We start from the raw sequence: 12,133 nt of genomic DNA, 5'->3' as shown, positions 1-12,133 counted from the left end.
CCTCCTTGGACTTCCTCTCATGTTTTCATTTTTTAGGTTTCTGGGAAGGGAGGATGGGGGGGAGGAGGGAAGGAGAAGGATATTTTATATCAGATCTAATCCTGCCTTTTTTAGGTTTTTGTTTCTGTGATTTCACCAAAAATACTGATGCAAAGAAATGAACCTGCCTTTTTTCTCTCTGCCCCATTTGTCTTTCCCTTGCTTCCCATTTTTAATGTTCTTTTCTGCGCCAAGTCTTCAATTCATTTTTTAGCATCTCCCTCATTTTCCTTTTTTTGTGAAAGGAATAAAACCAACAATTTTCTTTTGCTGCTCATCTGATTCTTGCACATTACTGATGAAACTCTTGAATATCGCATTTCCTTTCATATGAAAAAGCACAACATGCATGGTTGTGATAAATGAAAATATGCAAACAAATGAAAGCAGGGAAGTAGTTGAACAGAAAGAATGCAACCAAATCTATGTTTTATTGTCTTAGCGTATTCTCCTCATATTCCAGAGAAACATCCAGGAAATCCATGTCAATGCCAATTGTTTTTGGCAGATAGCAATAATATTGAAGGATAAAACAAAACTACACACAACTTGCTCATCCCAAGAAGCAGCAAGCTTTTGCAATAAAGTTCCATTTAAAAAAAAGGTAAAATATACTGTAGAGATATTGCAATTAAACATATATTCTCTCCTTAGGAAGATCTGGCTACTCACTGGTGTATTCCACGGGGACAGCCACCAGGACCTTTAGCATCAAAATACAGACCTTGATTACTTTAACTGAAAGAAAATAGTAGGTAGTTGTAGCTGCCAGTGCCAGCTAGTTGGCAGAAATTTTTACATCAATGAGATGGTATATTAGGAGGTTTCTCCTGTATTTCCTATCACTGAAGTTCTAGAATGCAGAATTATGCAACAAAGTAGCCCCATTTTCTGATCTAGCCACATATTTGAGAGTTTTTATTACATATTTTTCTACCCTACTTCAGAATAAGAAATTTGGATAAACTCTTAAGCATCGGAAGTTTACCAAACTGAAGAGCTAAACATATTGGGATATACCAACTGCTACCATTCTATCTCCATTTTCTTAGTATTAAGGATTTTGAGCAGCATAACAAGAGAGAACTGTTTCCTATTTATATTTATTCTCAAATAAGATTTGACTCCAGTGAGATTAAAACTTTGTTGAGGGTTGTGTCAACGTTGTTGACAGATGTGTGGTCAAATGAATAGACTAAGAAACCAAGATTCCACTGCATCTGCCAGCTCTGGTATAGACTAGTCTAGGTCACTGTGCCCCAGTTTTCTTTTTCCTAAAAACACCATTCAATTTCACACAGAGATGTTGAAACTAAATTTGTTTATTAAGGTTACAAATTTATAATCTGACTGAAAAGTAACCCAAACAAGGTACAGGAAGGCTAGGGACAGAAGTTACTCATAAGCTGGTTTAAGTGAGCAGAAACTGGTTTCTGAACAGAAGTTCAGTGCACAAAAACTAGTTTCACAATGGCTGAAACTGATTTGAAATAAACTTGGTTGAATGTAGTATCAGACTTAACTGATTGAGATCAAACCAGTTTATGGAACTTCTGTCCCAGACCCCTTCCTGGTTTCAGTTAAATCAGATTCCCCAGCATCCCGGTATGCTCTGCAGCCCTGGGCGAGGCTGTGCTCTCTGCTCCAGTGGAGCAGGGCTGGCTCTACCCTGCTGCTTCCTACTTAGACACTGGCCACCCTAAGGTGAATGGGGCAAGGAAGAAGTTTATTCCCCTCTTCCCTCCTCTATAATACCAGTGTGAACTTGCCAGGCACTTCTCTGCTCACTGCTCCAGCGATAGGGGTATGGCCAGTCCAGGCAGTAACCTCAGGTGAACTGGCATGGGAGGGTATTTAATTCCTCCCTCCTTGTCCCACTGGCACTAACCCAAGCAAGGGTCTGCTTGGTGCTCCCCACTCACTGCTGCAGTGGTAGGGGCATGGCCAGACACAGGCCAGCATGGCCCCCTGAGGCAAAGGGGGAAGGAAGGGGGGGTTTATTCCCCCCTCTGCCTCCAGTGGACCAGAGCTAGGATCTGCCAGCCCTGACTGCTGCTTCTGCTGATCACTTCCTGGATGGGGCACAAATTAAATAAGCCCCCCTCTCTGCCAGACATCTTAGGGAGGAGGGAAATAACCTGTGCCCCCATTGCCTGAGGAGGCCATGCCGGCCAGCCTCTGGCCATGCCCCTGCCCCTGCCACTGGAGTGATTAGGGGCCAGGGACTTGACAGGGCAATACGCCCTGTCATGGTTTCATGGGAGCACAAGCCTCTTCTCAGTGCGGGGGCTGCACTGTGGGCAGGAGTAGGGCAGGCAGAGCTGCCATAGACTGCGCAGGGCAAGTGGCAGTACTGTGGCCCAGAGAGGTATCCATAGCCTCCCAAACCCTCCCTAGCACCACTGCTGCCATGCACCCCACACAGTCTGCAGCAGCTCTGCCCACCATGCTCGCACCCCCACCTTCAGCACAGATCCTCTGCTGGGAAGAGGCATACTCTCCTGGGAAACCATAACAGGGGCTGCTGCTCCATCAGGGTCCCTGCCCCCTTGCCACTCCAGCAGTAGGGCTGGGGGTATGGCAAGAGGCCATTTGGCATGGTCCCCTTAGGTGAAGGGGGCATCACCTAACCCCCTTAGGTGAAGAGGGTTATTTCCACCCTCCCTCTGGTGTCTGGTGGAGGGAGCAGGGAGGGAGCTTATTCTACTGCTTGTCTCATGCAGGGAGCAATCAGCAGAGCCAGCGGTTGGGGCTGGCAGATCCTGGCTGTGGCCCCCTGGGGTCAGAGTGGGTGGAAGGGGGAATAAACCACCTTCCTGTTCCCTTTCCCTCAGGGGTCTATGCTGGCTGGTGTCTGGCCATACTCCCGCCCCTGCTGCTGCAGTAGCAAGGGCAGAGTGCCAGGTGGACCCCTGTGCAGGTCTGTGCCAGTGGGACAGGGAGGAGGAAATTAAACCCCCTCTGTGGCCAGTTCACTTGAAGCGACTGCTGGGGCTGGCTATGATCCCCCCACCCCCAAACAGCTTCCCTGAAGCCAAGGGCATGCTCTAGTGCCCCCTGGTCTTTGGCCTGAGCCACTGCAGGCATGTGCCTGCATTTCCTGAGTCAAGAAGGCATGTCTATTCACTTAAAAATTGATTCAATCTAGGCAGGTTAGCCTAATGTTCAAAGATTGAATCAGTTGAGGCTCTGGGTTTGTGAATGTCTGTCCCTAGCCCTAATGTTTAATTTTAGAAGAAGGATTGGTATGGAAAGATTATGTTCAATAACTTTTCTTGAATGCTTTTGAAATTGTTCGTATTCCTTCACAGAGTTATTATTTAGGCCATATTTTTTAATGATTTATGTGCATAAACCTACATAGGCACCTAGTGGGATTTTCTAAAATGGACATACTCCCATTGATTTGAAATCAATCCCAATAGCCCCTTCTCTGCAGCCTTAAGTTCCTAAATAACTTTAATAATTTATCCCTTTGACTGTTAAGTCCAGCACTACTACCTTCCAAGTTTTAGTTGTTGCAGCTTCTTGCTTGCTGAGTGTTATTACCTGAGGGCCCTGCTATGTGCTCAAATTGAAGCTGGATAGAAACCAGATATAGAGCTCTTACGCATTTTCAAGCACTAACTTTATAGCTGGTTGGCTCGTTTTATAGCTGGATAGTCATTTTTATTATGTGATAATTACTTTGCATATTTGGCTGGTCTAAATTTACTGCACAATTAACCAGTTAGTTGTATGATGATTACTTTGCACATGTGGCCATTTTAAATTTACTACACGATTAACCAGCTAAATATGTAATATATGTAATATGTAGAAGGGACCTGAAGGGCACATCATTTTCTCACGTACAGAACTAAACTTCCTAGTTGCTTCTAAATGCAATTCAAACTGTTAACCTCCTCTATATGGATTGAGCCATATCAGTCACATTATATTTCCCATCCAGCATGTCTATGGCAATGGACATCACCTGAATTGATTTAAGCTTCTAAGGGAAAGCAGGAAAAAAATTAAGGTTCTGGATTAGTTTCCACTACTAGTCTCTAATATATTACTGATCTTAAGGATGTGCTAGACATTCCTTTTCCAACAATTTTGTTTAAGGACAGGTAACAGTGTAGCATGAACTGAACTAATGTAGCTGATGTTAACATAGAGTATAATAATAGTGAAATATAACCATGTTAGTCTTGTCCTGTAAGCAACTTAAAAACTCCATTTTGTATGCTTGACATAAGTGAATGAACTCTGCATAGCTCTTATGTATGAGTGTGTATAAAAGGGTGAATGGTGAGAGAATGGCATAGAGATGGGAGAAGAAGATTCAATGGTTTATGTAAGCAACAGGGCGCAAAATGTAAGTTCCCAGCCAGTAACTAACTAGCAAATGGCTGAAGAATCCCTTTGAAGCTCGAGGGCACAAAGGAAATAACAGAAGAAGAAATTCTGTTAGATGGGCAACAAGAACACTCCAAGGCAAAAATAAGCTGAAGACAAAAGAAGAACAACTGCAAAAACAAAAGTTGGGTATGGAAAAACCCCAAAGCACTGAAACAAAGGATGCCAATCCCTATTAAAAAAACACTTTGAAAATGCCAGGTTGGGTGAGTCTCTTTCTCTACTGCTGTTTCATCAGAGCACAGATGCATCTGTTCACTCCACTCCAGCTGTTATCTGCGGTAGAGAAACAACTCTGCTCTGCTCTGCTATCTCTGCTATCTTCAACTCTGCTATCTTCAACTCTGCTATCTTCAAATCATCATCATCTACTCAGTAAACCTGGGTTGGCCACCCTGGGCTGATATTGAGCAACTAATGCTGGTAATTATATCTGGCGTATGTGTGGATGAAATGGTTGTTTGTGTATGTGTATGCCTGTGTGTAATGATGTGTATGATGATTTATGTGTGTTTGTATAAATGGCGTGTCCGAACCTCTATGTCTAACTCATGTAATCAATAAATGCAGCACCTTGCCTTATCCCCCTTTATAAAGTCTCACTCATAATTTAAGCAATTGGCAATTTGTGTAACAACGGGCTTATAGTAGACAGTTGCTTTCGGGAATCATTTGTCAAAAATATGTACACTGATTGATTTCTTAAACTAAAATATTAATATATTTTGGCAGAGATATTATAGTTTTAAGGTTTCTCCAATATCTGTGTACTGGTACAGTAAGGCACCTCAGAAAATATTTTCTTTAAGAAATGTTTTCATCATCCACAAACTGGAGTGAATACCTCAAATTCAGGGACAATCACAAAGTGACAAGGAGTACCTAGAATGCTTAAGTCAGGTATCAACAAATGAAATAATCTTTTTAATATATGGATGGATTTGTGACTTTTTTCTACATTCTACAGCTAATGTATTATGCAGTGCTTGAGTAGGAGAAAACAATTTTAAGTTCACCTTTTAAAAACATGTTTCAGGTCCAGATTTGTTAACACTATGAGTTCAGTGTCAAATTGTGTCTCAAAGGTACCTCAAAATTGCCAGGTGAGGCTGAACTACCACTTTGGGTAAGTATTTCATCTGCAAGTAGTGTTTTAAGTACACTAAGAAGATGAGAAGATGGAGATAGCTTTTTCTCTGTGGCCATAAGGGACAGGACTAAGAGCAATGTCCTCAAGCTGCAGCAAGGGGAATTTAGGTTGGAGATCAGGAGGAACTTTCTGACTATGAGGGTGGTCAAGCATTGAAACACGCTACCTAAAAACATTGTGGAATCGCTGCCGTGGGAAAACTTCAAGAGCAGGTTGGACAGACAGTTGACTGCAATGGTTCAGTCAGGGGTGATCCTGCCTTGAGCTGGGGTATGGACTAGATGACCTTGTGAGGTCCCTTCCAGCCCTACTTTCCTATTATCCACAGGCCATGGTAGCAGGAGATAATAATAGGAAAAAAAGAAGGTGAAATATTCATGTGCAATTCCACATGCCCTGGGGTGCTGTACTCTTTTTTCCCCTCAGCATTACCTGCTTTCTACCATGCCTCTTTCCAGCTTGTAATTCACAGTTTTTCAACAACTAACATACCAATGATACCCTTTGGTTACCTTCATCTTCCTTTTCAATCCATTCTTGTATTCAAACCTATTAGAAGTACCTTTACTGCTTGGCTGACTAATTTATTCCCACAGAATTTTATCTTTAGCCCTGCGGCTGTTCTGCAAGCTGTACTCCTCAGCATTCACAGTGAGGATCTTTACATTTTTCAGACTCTGCACTGAGTGCCTTCTTCAGTCTGTTAATAGGAATAAATCCCAGCAGTTGGCTCATAATACTTAAATGTTGTGTATATTGAGCATTTTGCAGTTTGTCCAAATGACCAAAATGTACGATGATACTTGACCAGGATTAATGAATTCGTCCTCACAACACTTCCGTTCAAAGGCAAAAAGCCCCAGGTCTACCCAAACTGGAAAGTGCTCAGTAATCTGATATGGCCTAACATCTTCTACATCCAACAGAACACAAGGCAGTAATATGAACCAGTTGCTTTTCACTCCTGGGCCTGAATGACTAGGTACTACTTAGTCAATAGGAGTGACCTCTGTGCTCAATATATGGTCAAATTCATGGAGTAAAATAGGCACAGGGTTACACAGAAATTATGCAGAACTGCAAATTGTAGTCAGCACCCCGTCTAGTGCCTTAGTTTCAGAATCATCTTGCAACTACTGTGAATTCTTTCAGTTTAATTATTTTGAAACTAGGTTTCATTTTGAAATTTCCTTAAACTAATTTCTGAAATGCATCTCCCATGAAAAAAAGAAAGGCTGCTGACAAATGTGAAAGAACAAAACCAGATGTGGCAGCATGTAAGTTCGACCTGGCCCTGCAGCATTTGTATAGATCATGTGCTTTCGCAGGGCTTTTTGACACTTTTATGTAATAGCTGATTCAATCAACTATTAGATAAAATCACCAAAAGAGACTGACTAAAGTGCCTGATCTATACAGATGTTGGGTGAGCCGGGTCCAGCTAATGCAATGCCTCTTCTGGGCACGCACTGGGCTCAGCACGAGGGGGCGCAGAGTTTAAAGTGACAGGTTTTTTTTTTAAAAACTGTAAGCAGCCTAAGTGTTTTCTGTTGTTGTTGTTTGTTTTGCTTTATTTTTCAGGTCAAACAAAGCATTTTGCTCAAACAGAACTGAAATCTGTCAGTTTTCATTTTGGATCAACTTAAAAAAGATTCCTAAAAGATCACTTCATGTTTGCTCTGCTAAGCAAATAAATACTTTTCAATAGTGCTACTCCAAATGCTAAAAAATCTGAACAGCAAATAAATATTCAGTCTACACACTAAAATAGTACACATGCCTACACCTCTTAGTGTCTTCATGCAAAGCTGCACTTACTTCTTCCAGCTTTGAAATGAAAAATCTCTTAAATAAATGAATCAATGTAAGAAAGTATCAAAGCAAAAAAAAGAGAGAGAAAGAAAAAACCTTCCTGGCTTGAGTCCAAGTGCTATTCTAATATGTCTGCAAGGATAAAAAAGAGCTAAAGTTTTTCTTTTTACTTTTGGGGAAAGGAAGCCCATTTGTAGCATATGTCCTACATCTGGCAGCAGTGCATTGATAAACATGTGTAGCAGCAGGAACCCAATTATCCCCATTGCCCTTTTTAGAGTTACTATGAGTTGTGCTCTTCTAGACAGGGGAAATAACACATGGAGGCAAAAGACTCTGTTCTACAATTCCCACAGTTCCTGTCATGAATCCATAAATTATGAAATAAAATTCTCCCTAACAGGAACTTACTACTTTATAGATGTAGTATGCTCTATAACATAATGCATTTTTGTGTATTTTATGTACACTAGACCAGGAGTGTCAAATTCATCTGGCCCTGCAGGTTGGATTAGTATGAGGAGGATGTATGTAGAATAAGCACATTTAATAGAAAATTAAAAATTCCAGTAATGGTAGTGCCTATACATTTAATTTTCCCCTCAAGCCCTCACTCACATGAGTCTTCCCATTGAAGTCCACATTGCTGCCATGAGGGTGCTTCTTGTCTTAATGGAAGTTAGTGAGACTAACACTTAGATTAATTTCTATCCCTAGACAAATCAAACTTACTATACATTCATTTGACCTCAGTGGTTTCAGAGCACATCTTCCACTCATTTCAACTGTGATTATTTTTAATATACTGCTTTCTAGAAACACCATTGTGTATGCTTCATTTACAATCTAGAACTTAAAAGAAAATACATCTTTTGGATATTTACTATATAGTTAGAAACTGATTTCTCAGTTCCTTTCTCAAAACCATTCTGTTTGTCATGGTGCTTCTGCCTTTGCTTTATAAGCTCTGATAACATGTATAGAACAGAAGTATAGCACAGAGTATAGAACAGAGAAAAAAATATTTGCTCTGGTGAATGTAGAAAGAAGCTTCATTATTAAAACTATTAGTGCATTCTTTTTACAAAGCATACAGCTAAGTGCTAGTTACCAAGATGCCCAGGGCTAGGGACAGACATTACACATAAATTGGTTTAAGTGATCAGAAACTGATTTAAACCTGTAGCAGAACAGATGTTCAGTGGCACATAAGCCAGTTTGAAAATGGCTGAAACTAGTTGGAGACAAACCTGGTTGAATGTAGTATCAGACTTAACTGATTTGGGTCAAACTGGTTTATGCAATGTCTGTCCTAGACCCATTGCTTATTTAAATTAAACCAGACACCCCCAGCATCCTGGCATGCTCTCTGGGCTAGGCGGGGCTCTCTGAGCCACAGCAGGGCTGGACCCTGCTCTCTGCTTTATGGCTGCAGCTCTGGCAGAGACTGCAGGTACAGCAGGGTCTACCTGGCTTCTCCCTGCCCCACCCTGCTTGCTGCTCAAGCAGGAATCCCCCCTTCCCTTCCATTTCCCACAACAGACCCCAGCCCCACAGACCCTAGGCATGTGGTATGCTAGCTAATTCCAAGAGGGGTGTGTGTGTGTGTGTGTGTGTGTGCGCGCATCCAATTTTACTGGGACAGGCAGACAAAACAGAGACTGCTTAGGGCTTTTTGGAGCTAATCAACAGGTCAGCTGGTAAGCTGTTTAAGAAGAGTTTGAACTAATGGAGAGAGGCTATTGTTTTGCTGATGGGGTGATAAACACTGTTATCAGCCCCCTACTGGCTTGCTTGCCTGTCGGTTTGCTGCAGACAGTATAAAGAAGAAGGGAGGGAGATTGAAAAGCTCAGTATCATCAATGGATGCATGCACTGCACCCCTCCCCACCTCCCTTGCCCCAGAGTGCTAGCAGGGAGCTGGGGGCTGGCAACACTCTCACCCCTTGAGCAACCAGTGTGGAAAAAGCTGGGATGGTGCAGGCAGACCTCTCTAATCAGAGGTCCTGCCAGGGCCTGGCCACACCCCACTTGAGCTCAGCACTCTGGAAGGGAAGGAAAGGGAAGGCTGCTCTAGCACCCCCCAGCTTCTAGCTTGAGCCACTACAGGCATGCGCCTGAATTTCCTCAGTCCAGAAAGAATGTCTGTCCAGTTACAAACTAGTTCAGCCTAGCCAGCCAGGTTAGACTAACCTGTAAAGATTGAATCAATTTAGGCTCAGTCTTTTTGAACATCTGTCCCTAGCCCAGATGACAAAATGATGTGTGCTGTATGAGACCCATCAATAAAGACTGCCCTTATTTACACTGGCATAAATCTGAAGTAGAAATGCCGGCTTGAATGGACTTGCTGTAGCAGAATGTCCTTATGTAAAATTAAAGCAGACTTTATCTAGTTACTATACAATAGACTTCATTGTGGTATCTGAATATTAACATAGCATCTATGCTTATGTATGGACTTTGAAATGAAGCAAAGGGCAAATATCTGCTCCCATCGTCTAGTGCCAAGAAATAATTTACAATCATAATATTTTTCATATCACAGAGTCATATGGTTTGCAATGACAGTGAAACCTGAACTGCTACAGGTTAACTTCATTGACCTAAGAATAAGAGTGTGCAGATGAGAAGTTAAAGCATTCCCTCATTTACCTCATGGTAATTGTTCAAGTACCTGAACTCTTCACTCCAGTACATCAGCATCTCTGCATTAATATAAGCATAATATTAGCCCTATTGACAACTGGTAATAAGCTTTTGTATCATACTTTGATGTAGTAGTCAAGGTTTAATTCTTGCTGCAGCATAGAATAGTTAAATCTCTTGTCTAAGATCACTCTCTGAGTCAGTAACAAGACTGGGGATAGACTGTGATACCCCTATTCCTGGTCCTGTTCCCTAGTGTAGTGCTTTCACTACAGCCATAGATTGTTAGTGCTGACCCCAAGAATAGATAATGGGAACATCCACAGGTGATGCTGGGTGTAAAACCTTAAGAGACATGGACATTCATGTTCAAGGATTTAAACCACATCCCCTCAATTTTCTGGGAGAGTGGAGGAAACTTAAAAGTCACTAGGAATTGAGCATCTAACACTCCACTTTGGGGGCATCTACATGAGATATTTACTGCAGAGCTGCCTAATTAGCTCCACAGTAAATATCTCACCATCTACACATGTGCCCCTATTAGGGCCCAGGAAACTAATAAAATCCACAGTAGAGTAGGACTTGTAGACACTGACCCAGTTGGCTGGGGCATGAGCCTGCTTCAGTATGGGAGCTACCTGCTAGCTAGCCCTATGCTGAAGCACCCTCGTGTACCAGCCAGTCCTCCACAGCACACTGAGCCTAGTCGGCTGACCCCACCAGACCCCTTGCCAGCTGGGGCTGTTGCAATCCAACTCAGTGCACTGAGACTGAGTGGTCTGGGTGCATGTGTAAACAGCACACTTAGGAACTTCCAGGGAGCAATAAACTCCAGAACAGTAAGCTCCAGAGTTTATTGCTGCACATTAATGGCACATGTAGACAGGCCTCTTGTGCCTTAAATTCCTGACTTGTCTGCCACTGTTTTGCCAATGCTTACATTTTTGCACATGATCATCCTCACACCTCTGTAATAGACTAGGGGTGTCAAACTCCCTTTATCTCGGATGGATCTAAGCTGTGGGGCTCCTGATAAACCAAGATATGTCAGGAGGGCAAGCAGTCACAGGGAGCTATGGTGACTAAAGCAGACATTGCTCAGCCCATTGCTACCAACATGTATCCCTAATGGAACTCTAACAAACACTTTAGCTACTATTGCATTTTTGTAACCCTGATTTTAGCATTTTTATTCTTCTTTTACCATCTTCTACCACAGGTAAGCTAAGGGAAGACGTTTTGCTAGATGCAGGAAAAGTCTGATCACTGCCTTCAGTGCTTCAGTGTTTGTATGGAGGAGTTGCTGTGATCCCTCTGCATTGCATTATTTTTGTAGGTTAATTGTAATACTAATTATTTCTATTAAAACATATCCTAATGCTATACAAGGTGCTTCCTTTTTCATGTCCGTGTGACAAGGTATTTAGCAGAATTTGCAGAATCTTTTGAATCTGACATGGCCATGCTGTGAGCACTTGTGCTATGGCCTCAAACTTCCGACCTCCTTACTATCAACTGTTCACTTCAGTGTTCATGCTAAATGAGATGAAGGCTATCTACATGCAGCATGAAACCACAAGGGAAGCCCAAAGACAGTTCTACGTGGCTAATGCACTTCTTTAAATTGCTATAAGTTTTGCAAGGACAATCCATTTTACTTCACTGATTTATTTTACATCTAAAGGATTTGTCTCCACAATAGCAAATTATTTGAGATGGATTCCATCTTATTTCCATTAGGAATTCTTCTCTTGGACTTAATTAACCTCAATGTAATTGAATCAGTATGGGTGAAAAGCAGAATTTCTTCAGGTACATACACACATTCAGAGAGGTGGGGTGGGGGTGGGGGGTTAGATCGCATTAAAAATGGCCACCCGATTTAACTTAGTTGCCCAGGTGCAGATCTTACACTTAGATCCCCAGTGAGGTTGATCTAACTGTGAACTGTACAGAAATTCAGGAAATTTAGATAGGTCTAAAAATGGCTGACTGTATCTAAGTTTCATAGTTTCATAGTAGCTAGGGTCAGAAGGGACCTGAACAGACCATCTAGCCTGACCCCCTGCCACAAGC

This window comes from Alligator sinensis, unplaced genomic scaffold (genome assembly GCF_000455745.1).
Source record: "Alligator sinensis unplaced genomic scaffold, ASM45574v1 scaffold1240_1, whole genome shotgun sequence".
Taxonomy (NCBI): domain Eukaryota; kingdom Metazoa; phylum Chordata; order Crocodylia; family Alligatoridae; genus Alligator; species Alligator sinensis.
Note: the sequence above shows the minus strand (reverse complement) of the source record.